Genomic DNA, 10233 nt, shown 5'->3' on the forward strand with positions numbered 1-10233 from the left:
CCTGGAGAATTCCATGGACAGAGGAGCCTGGCAGCCTACAGTCCACGGGGTCACAAAGAGTCAGACACGACTGGGTGACTAACACAACAATGAGCAATGTACCCAGATAAACACATATATTTCCAAGGCTCTCTTACATCTAGTTTTGGGCCTATTAAATACAAGTGGGAGTTGCTAAGGCTTCTGGAAAGCCATCTGTAGCATCTTTTTTATCAATGCCTGGGACACAGATGTGACACTGGTGGTATGCAGCCACTTTATGACCACAAAGTGACATACATGATGTAGTTTTTTTGGGGTTTAAATCTTTCAACTATCTGATACCAAGTATATATGGTAAGGTGCCTTTTTAAAGTGACAATTTAAGTTTAGTTGATTAGTTACCGTTTGTCCAGAAACTTGATGTTAGCCATCCTTCTGTTTCTGCATTCCAGGTCCAGCTTCTTTGTCCTCCTACATTGGAAATTAGGGAATTTCCTGGTGGTCCAGTGGTTAGGACTCTGCACTGCTACTGCAGGGGGCCCAGGTTTGATCCCTGGTCAGTGAACTAAGGTCCTGTAAGCTGCCTGGTGCAGCCGGAAAAAAAAAAAAAAAGGAAATTAGCTACAAACAGACTAGTCAATGTCCTCAGTAAACCATAGGATCCTCTCCTGTTCCCTTCATCTTGAATGTTGGTCTGTCGCAGAGTGATTTTTTTTAAGGAAAAAAGGAAAACTAATAAATCTGAGAGCTGTCTGAGCATCCAGCAGTTGACACCTTCTCTGATCCCCAGGTTGGAAAATAGGGAGCCAACAACCGACGTACACAGGAGAAATCCCGACTGTAACTGGTTATGAAGCTCATAAATATGCATCTCCAGGCGCCCCGGGAGGTGGCCTCAGTGTTTCGTGTTTCAGAATGTCATTGCAAATGGGGCCCACTTGTAAAAACACTTTCTCCCCTGAGCATAGCACCACCGAGAGGGGCTCATTCCGCTGGACTCGTTACAAGGGAACCAAAAAAAAAGAACCTTTCAACTAGGCATTTTATTGACTTTTTTAACACACGCTGGTCACCGCCTTTTGGTTTTTTGCATTTCCACAGTAATTTCCTCTCTTTACTCCACTTTTTATCTCCAAAGGTACATTTTCTTTTTTCTAAATGGGCTAAATAAATAAGTCTGTGAAAGGTTGACTTCGTAGCAGGATATGGGGGACATGTTGAGCTCTCCGGGCAGGAAATGTACTTACCAAGGAGTCGATAAAGCATCTCTCTTTGGAGGTGTGTTTTGGAATCTGGGAAAGAGCCTGAGTCTGTCTGGCAAGAGGAATAGCATTCAGCAGCCCCGGGGCTCAGCAGGACGCTCCGACGCGGACGCGGGTCTCAGCAGAACAGCCTAGAAGGTGTTAGTGATACGCTGAGAGCCCGCGGGGAGGGGAGCGCCCGGTTATATACGACTCCTGATGACGGGGGCTTGTGGGGCCTCCCACCACCTGCCTAATTCTTGGAAACCTCTCTCTCCTGAACCAAGGCTTTGGCTTCCGTTTGATCTGGACGCTTCCAGAAGCGGCTATCTTAGGGATAAGGTATGGCCATGCAAGTTAAAACCCCAGATGGCATCCATGTGATTTATTTAACAGGCGTCGTTCTCCTGGCCCTCCTTAAAGCTACAAATAATAATAATAATAATAAGTCTGTTTGCTCCCAGCTGCAGGGCACATTGGCAGGTGCTGTCTCAGGCTCGGATGTTGCATCAGGCAAAGGGAAGCCCCCACAGGCAAGAGAACTGGGCCTCCTCTGAGCTTGTTCTTCTGCCTGGCAGGCCCCTCGCCCCAAGTCTCAGGCTGGACGCTGGTAAGAGCAGCTCCCCACGCAGGGGACCTTGATATGCCCGGGTTTCCTCCTCTGTAACTGAGGGCGCAGACAGAGCAGCCCCAAAGCCCCAGCCCACTCTGCGTTCTCTGACTGCCAACACTTCCTGCGTTCTCAGGAGACAGGGAAGAAAGGGAGAGTGGTGGGCGTGCAGGGAGCCCCTCCAAGGGCCCCTAAGACTCGCGGCATCTCTCCCTCTGGTGGGAGAAGGGCAAGAACAGAATCACTGGGTCCAGACAGACCCGCAGGCTGACCTTCAAAGGACCCAAACCTGTTGCTGGGCCTCGGCCTTTCTGTACCCCCAAACCGGCGTGGTCTGGGGGGAAACCCCAGGAGTCTCCTCATGATTTCTTTTTTTCTAATTGGAGGATAATGTTTTACTGGCTCATTAGAAAACACCCTGATGCTAGGAAACATGGAAGGCGGGAGGAGAAGGGGATGACAGAGGATGGGTTGTTTGGATGGCATCACCGACTCGATGGACATGAGTTTGGGTGGACTCCAGGAGTTGGTGATGGACAGGGAGGCTTGGTGTGCTGTGGTTCTTGGGATCGCGAAGAGTCAGACACGACTGAGTGACTGAACTGAACCGAACTGGTGGAATTGCTTTACAACGTTGTGTTGGCTCCTACTGAGCAACAGGGTGACTCTCTCACGATCATATATGCCTTCCCTCTTGAGCCTCCTCCCCTGTCCTCCCCCAACCAAGTCTTCCCAGAGCGACAGGCTGGGCTCCTCGTGTGATACAGCGGCTCCCCACTAGCTGTCTGGTTCACACGTGATCGTCTATATGTGCCAACATAGCTTCCTCAATTCCTCTGACCCTCTCCTTCCCCTCCTCTGTCCACAAGTCCCTTCTCTACGTCTGTATCTCCATTTCTTCCCTGTAAATAGGTTCACCGGTACTATTTTTCTAGATTCTACACATATGTGTTAATATACGATTTTTTTTTCTGGCCGTGTCGAGTCTTAGTTGTTGTATGTGGCATCTCCCCTTGTAACGTGTGGGCTCTTCGTGGTGGTGCATAATTCCCTCCAGTTGTAGCTCAAGAGATTCTTCTCTAGTTGTGGTGTGTGGGCTTAGCTGCTCCACAGCTTGCGGGATCTTGTTCCCTGACCAGGGATCGAACCTGTGTCCCCTGCATTGGAAGGCGGATTCCAAACCACTGGACCACCAGGGAAGTCCCTCTTTTCATTGTTTTGAATGCAGGTAACCTTCATCTTTGGATGCCTCAAATGGGCACCGAGGACCTAAGCAAACTACTGTTTGTGCTCGAGTGATGTGTTCAGAGCCAACATGTCCAAGCCAAGTACCAGGGACAGGGACCAGGGTAGGTTGGTAGGGAGGAAACAGGTGACGCAAGGTGAGAGGTAGATGAAGGGGATGCAGGGGTGGGGTATGGTTACATGGCAGGGAAATGGTGCATGGATGGATGGATGGATGTTGGTTGGAATGATGGCTGGGTCATGGTAGGTGGATAGGCTGATGGGTGAGTGTGTGGCTACAGGAAAGAGGCCATTTTCATAATGGCTATTTTGGCTGCACTGGGAGCGGCATGCAGAATCTTTTAAGCTCCCTGACCAGGGATAGAGCTCCTCTCCCTGCAGTGGAAATGCAGACTCAACTACTGGACCACCAGGGAAGTCCCTTCATAATAGCTGTTAGAGAGAAATGATCAGTGTTCACAATGATTCCAGAAAATGCTCTGGTTAAAGAGTAGGTTAAGAGACAAATGTTCCTCATTGGTTTAGTGTTTTCCAACTTGTTACTTCGCTCTTCACAGAACTTGTCTCTTTCAGTCAAGTTTTTATTATTTCCCAGCTGTCCTTTGTAGAGTCACATGACAGAGTCTTTCTTACCTTAATGGCTCATTCATTCAACAGCTGGAGAAGGCAATGGCACCCCACTCCAATACTCATACCTGGAAAATCCCAAGGACAGAAGAGCCTGGTAGGCTACAGTCCATGGGGTCTCAAAGAGTCCGACAGGACTGAGAGACTTCACTTTCACTTTTCACTTTCATGCACTGGAGAAGGAAATGGCAACCCACTCCAGTGTTCTTGCCTAGAGAATCCCAGGGATGGGGGAGCCTGGTGGGCTGCCGTCTATGGGGTTGCACAGAGTCAGACACAACTGAAGCGACTTAGCAGCAGCAGCCTTCAACAGCCATTTATTCATTGTCTCGCTTTTGACAGGCACCATGCAATACGTTTGTTCTATTTTTTCCCCTCCAAATAAAAGGGAAATCCTGACAGTCTAGGCAGACAAAAAGCATACAAGCAAATGAACTTATAATCATACACTGTGATCAGTGCCATGAAGTCATGAGAGGATGACAGGTGGGTCTCAGCCAGGAAGAGGTCAGTGAGGACCTCTTGAAAAGAAGAGGTTGAAGCTAAGACCTGAGGGTCGGCAAAGAGCCGGGTGGGAGTGGAGCAGCGAAGGGGCCTCCAGGCAGAAGACATGGTGTATGCAAAGGCCCTGTGCAGGCAAAGAGCTCGGCGTTAAGGTTGGACGGACAGCCAGGATAGCCCAAGTGTGCTGTCCAGGCTGACCTCATATATGGTGTGTTGGGACCATCCCAGGGTCATCAGTTATCCTAATATATCTACCCAAAGTGCCCTGGTTGGGGCAATCTATTTCAGGGTCACCCTGAGGATAAGAGGCAAGTGATAAACACATCAGAGGGAAGTTTGGGAGCCAAGCGCACTGGCTGCATGAGGAGTTCTGTCTCTGCACACTGAGAAACCGCTGGATAGGACTTCTGTAACTTTCTCAGGTACCACGTGCACGTGAAGGCAGCTGGGAGACTCAAGACCAGGAGTTTCTGTCTGTCCATAAATCAAAATACCTTTCCTGAGCATATCAGATACTATGCTATGCACTGGAGATTTTAAAAATGAAAAGAAGACAAACAAATGGCTAATAAGCACATGAAACGATGCTCTGCATCCTTAGTCGTCAGTGAAATGCAAATCAAGATCACAATGATAATTACCATATGTGCTGGTTTCCTTAAGATTTTTTTTTTTTAATGTGGACCATTTTTAAAGTCTTTCCTGAATCTGTTACAATATTGCTCCTGTTTTATGTCTTGATGGGATTTTTTGTTTGTTTGTTTGTTTGTTTTTTGGCCACGAGGCACGCGGGATCTAAGCTCCCCGACCAGGATCGAACTCACGGATTGAGCCCTTGCATTGAAGGGGGCGTCTTAACCACTGGACCACAAGGGAAGTTCCTGTATTCATTTCTTACGGCTGCCATAACAAAGAACCACAAACTGGGCAGCTTAGACAACAGAAAGGTCTGGTCTCCCAGTTCTGAGGCTGGAAGTCCCAGGCCACGGGTGTGGGCAGGCTCGGTTCCCTCTGCGGCTCTGCGGGCCCACGAGACCTTTCTCGCTGGCTTCTCCATGGTCGTCTTCTCCCTGTGTCTTCACGTTGTCTGCCTTTGTGCATCTCCACCCCTGTGTCCAGATTTCTCTTCTTCATAAGAACACAGGCATGTTGGATAAAGGCCCACACTAATGACCTCATTTTAACTCAATTGTCTCTGTAAAGATCCTATTTCTAAATAAAGATCCTATCTCTAAATAAAATTACATTCTGATGTGCTGGGTTTAGGATTCCATCGTATCTTTTTGGGGGACACAATTCAATCTATTGTGCTATTGTTGTTGTTGTCCAGTTGCTCAGTCATGTCCGACTCTTTGCAACCCCATGGGCTGCAGCACACCGGCTTCCCTATCCTTCACTATCTCCTGGAGTTTGCTCAAATTCATGTCCATTGAGTCAGTGATGCCATCCAACCATCTGATCCTCTGTTGTCCCCTTCTCCTCTTGCCTTCAATCTTTCCCAGCATCAGGGTCTTTTCCAATGAGTCGACTTCACATCAGGCAGCCAAAGCATTGGTGCTTCAGCATCAATCCTTCCAATGAATGAATATTCAAGGTTGATTTCCTTTAGGATTGGCTGATTTGATATCATTGCTGTCCAAGTGGCTCTCAAGAGTCTTTTCTAGCACCACAATCCAAAAGCATCAATTCTTCAGCACTCAGCCTTCTTATGGCCCAACTCTCACATCTGTACGTGACTACTGGAAAAACCATAGTTGACTATAAGGACCTTTGTTGGCAAAGTGATGTCTCTGTTTTTGAATATGCTGTCTAGGTTTGTCATAGCTTTTCTTCCCAAAGAGCAAGTATCTTTTAATTTTGTGGCTGTAGTCACAATCTGCTGTGATTTTGGAGCCCAAGAAAATAGAACTGATGACAGACTCAAATGGATACTTGTATACTAGGGTTCATAGCAACATCATTTATAGTAGCCAAAAAGTGGAGACAATCCAAGTGTTCATAAACAAATGAATGAATAAACACAATGTGGCATAGCTATACAATGGAATATAGTTTGGTCATAAGAAGAAGTTAAGTTCTAGTACATGCTGCAACATGGATGTACCTCAAAATTATGCTAAGTGAAGTAAGCCAGTCACGAAAGGACAGACAGTGTATGATTCCATACAGAAGAGGCAAATTCATACAAAGTAGAATAGAGGTTACCAGAGGCTGTGGGGTAAGAGGAATGTTATTTAAGTGACTATTGAAACATCTCTGGTCAATAACATTCTGGTAACTAAAAACATTGATACTTCTTTGGTCAATAATAAGTTAAAATGGCTAAAATGACAAATCTTATGTTTTATATATGTTATCATAACTTTGGGCTTCCCTGATAGCTCAGTTGGTAAAGAATCCGCCTGTAATGCAGGAAACCACAGTTCGATTCCTGGGTTGGGAAGATCCGCTGGAGAAGGGATAGGCTACCCACTCCAGTATCACTCCAGTATTCTTGGGCTTCCCTTGTGGCTCAGCTGGTTAAGAATCCACCTGCAATGCAAGAGACCTGAGTTCGATCCCAGGGTTGGGAAGATCCCTTTGAGAAGGGGAAGGCTACCCACTCCAGTATTCTGGCCTGGGGAGTTCCATGGACTGCATAGTTCATGGGGTCGCAAAGAGTCCAACATGACTGAGTGACTTTCACTTTCACTTTCTTTCATAACTTTAAAAAAGAAGATCCAGTCCCTGCTTTCCCTGAACTCTCAGATGGGTGGTGGGGTGGGAGTGGCAGAGAGATGGAGCTGGAGACAGAACTGGTTCTGCTCCAGAAATCCCCCTTGGGAACGGACTTGGAGGCAGCATCACCCTGGACAAGGGCCAGAAGGAGTGGCTCCCAGGCGCTCTGGAGGTGCTGCCGGTGGTGATGGGTGGGAACCTCAGGCCGGACACGGGCCTGTCCGAGAGAGACCAAGGTGACTTCCTGTCAGTGGTTTTCAAATCTAAAAGCAAAACACTGTTAAGGAAAAAAGTCAGTCAATTTAAGAAAGAAATGGGCTTCCGTGGTAGCTCAGAAGATAAAGAATCTGCCTGATATGCAGGAGAGCTGGGTTCAATCCCTGGGTTGGGAAGATCCCCCGGAGAAGGGAATGGCAATCCACTCCAATATCCTTGCCTGAGAAAATCCCATGGATAGAAGAGCCTGGCTGGCTACCGTCCACAGGGGTCACAAAGAGTCAGACACGACTGAACGACCAGCCCTCAAGAAAGAAAGAAATGGACTTTCCAGGTGACACTAGTGGTAAAGACCCGCCTGCCAACCCAGGAGACTTGAGACTCTCTGGGTTGGGAAGATCCCCTGGAGGAGGGCATGGCAACCCACTCCAGTGTTCTTGCCTGGAGAATCCCATGGACAAAGGAGCCTGGCAGGCTACAGTCCATAGGGTCACAAACAGTAGGATAGAATTGAAGCAACTTAGCAAGATAGACATGGAAAATTTTATGTGCACCAGCCTGAGGATTACAACCTGGGAGACAATCTTTCAGAAAGCTCTGAGGACCCTTCTGCCTGTTAAAGCACAGTTATATACATTTTTAAGACAAAGGATTATACATCAGACAGCATACTGACAGTTCATACAATCTAGAGCTACATGTACAGAGCAAGCAGTGGGTTATGGCTCGCTGTGGTCCCTTAACGATTAAAAAGGAAGGTTATCTCCTAAGGAGTTGTGACCCTTGACGATTAAGCAGGAAGGTTATCTGTTAAGGAAGTCTGGTTAATGCAGCATAAGACACACTGCAGGAGAGGGAGGAGGCCCAAAGGGGCCGAGAACATGTTACATCTAATGCTTCTTATCTTGCCAAAAATACGAATTTCATTTCAGCATCCCTGGTGCTCAGTGAGCGTCTACTACACAGAAGGCCCTTCACTGTTTCCTTCTCACGGAACCAAGGAGATGAGAGCTGTTGGCACCCTGGCCTTCCCCAGGGAACCCAAGGTGCAGGGAGGCCACGTGACTTGCCCACGGCCACAGGCATTAAATCAGTGGGGCTGGGCCTCCAGGCCAGTTCTCTGGGCCCAGGGCCGCCCCCTTTCTGCCAAGGGGAGCCCAGCAGATCCATCCTAGCCACTGGGAAGGGGTCCTGGGCCAGGCCAAGCCAGGCAGGCAGCCACAAGCTTGGCCTCCCCTTTGGGGTCCCCCTGAGTGTGTTGGCAGCCCCAGGCCCTCCACTGCATATTCCGCCAGCACTCAGGGCTAGAGCGGACACACCCAGGAACAGAAAAAAAGACCCCAGGATGAAGGACTAGCCTTGACCAGCCTTGATTCCTCTAGCATCTCAGAGCTGAGCCTTGAATGGCTCATGCCCAGAGAAACCAACGTCCCTCCCCAACATGGCTGAGGGGGTGGGGCGTCTCCACTGAGGCCCTCTTTCTTGCTTTCTTTTTAAATATTAATATGTATTTATTTGGCTGCCCTGGGTCTTAGTTGCCACATGCAGGATCTTCGTTGCATTTGTGGCATGTGCATCTAGTTCCCTGACTGGGAATCGAACCTGGACACCCCCACCCCCGGCACTGGGAGTGTGGAGTCTTTGCCACTGGACCACCCGCAAAGTCCCAAGGCTCTCCTTCCAACCCTCTTGCTTAGTGAAGCACAGTATGGCACCCCCACGTCACACAGGAGACGAGAGCTCTGGTTGCACAATTCGCTGTGCTGCTGAGCAGATAAGCGCAACCTGAAGCTGCAGGTAAAGGCCAGGCCGTCAAGGGCACAGACCTGATGTCCGCCCGCCCTGCCGGCCGCAACCCCCCAAACACCCTGCGGGTCTCACGCCTTTTGTGGAGGCCTCTGGATGGCCAGATGGTGTCCCCTCCATCTGCTTCGTGAGCCAGGAGACAGGAGACCCCCGATGAAGCTGAAGGTCTGGCCTTAGTAAAAATGGCTGTTGGGGACGGGACAGACCCAGATTTGAGACTCGGACCAGGCTGCCCCGCGACGCTGTCATTTCTGCCCCTGCTGCCACTGCTGTGGTTTTCACCGCCTGGGGTGGGGCAGCGGTTTGGCAGCTGTATGTTTGGAGACCCTGCTCTTCCTGGAGCGTGTTTAGCCTGGAAAAGAGAACCCCCCGAATGAGGCGGTGGAATTCCATTACACACCGGAACAAGGGTGCGTGCTGCTCTGTGTGGACATAAGCGGACCTGGGTTTGATTCCATAGGTGGGAGATGCGTCCACCTAGGCTGAGCAGAGATGGAGCACACAGTGGTGAGCTCCCCATCACTGGGAGGGTCCAAGTTGAGGCTGGGTGAGATGAAGCCGCAACACACAGCAACCACACTTGGGACCAGGAGGGAATTACCTGAGCAGGACTTCCGGTGGTCAAGGGCCTCGCCCTGGGGCTCTGTTTTTCTGGGAGCCAGTTCAGCCTCTGCCCCTCATACAGCCCAGCGTGGGCACCTACCCTTCCTGGGCCTCCGTCCCCCGCTTCCTGTAAGAAGGGCAATTGGCCGAACACGAGGGAATCCCACCACGCTGATGGCTTCCAGCTCTGTAACTCCAATCTCTAAGGCCCCCCTGGTGTGCGGTCTTGGAATTTCATGTCACGAGTGAAAAACTACAGTCATCAGAGTCAGAGTCGCTACAAGGACTGTCATTTTGATCTCCGGAATGCTCCTCAAGTGTGGCTCCCCTCATTCCCACCCCAAGCCAACATTCTGGCCCAGACCCATCACCACTGCTCGGACCATTGCAGTAGCCTCCTGACCGGGGTTCTCTGCACCATTCTCTGTGTGCATGCAGAGGGCTCTTTCTAAAACACAGTGGGGAGTGGGTGCCTGTGAGGGGTTCCCCTTTGCACTTTGAATAAATTCAGGCTCCCCTCCAAGCTTAACCCGCCCCCATCTCTGAACTCATCACACACTGTCTATTGGCTGGTTCACAAAGCTCCAGCCACACGAATATCAGTCTATCTGTCCATTCCTGAAAGGTCAGGCCTTCCCACCTTGGGGCCTTTCTGGCTGTTTCTTCTACCCACCCCTCCTC

At 49.6% G+C, this 10233-nt stretch overlaps 1 non-coding gene across 1 annotated transcript; it reads left to right on the top strand.

The window, feature by feature from the left end:
* The first annotated feature begins 475 nt into the window (after positions 1-475).
* Positions 476-547, top strand: TRNAS-GCU (transfer RNA serine (anticodon GCU)). Its single transcript has one exon. It is a non-coding gene; the product is annotated as a tRNA-Ser (tRNA).
* The last annotated feature ends 9686 nt before the right edge of the window (positions 548-10233 follow it).

The sequence above is a fragment of the Dama dama genome, chromosome 19 (assembly GCF_033118175.1).
Source record: "Dama dama isolate Ldn47 chromosome 19, ASM3311817v1, whole genome shotgun sequence".
NCBI lineage: Eukaryota > Metazoa > Chordata > Mammalia > Artiodactyla > Cervidae > Dama > Dama dama.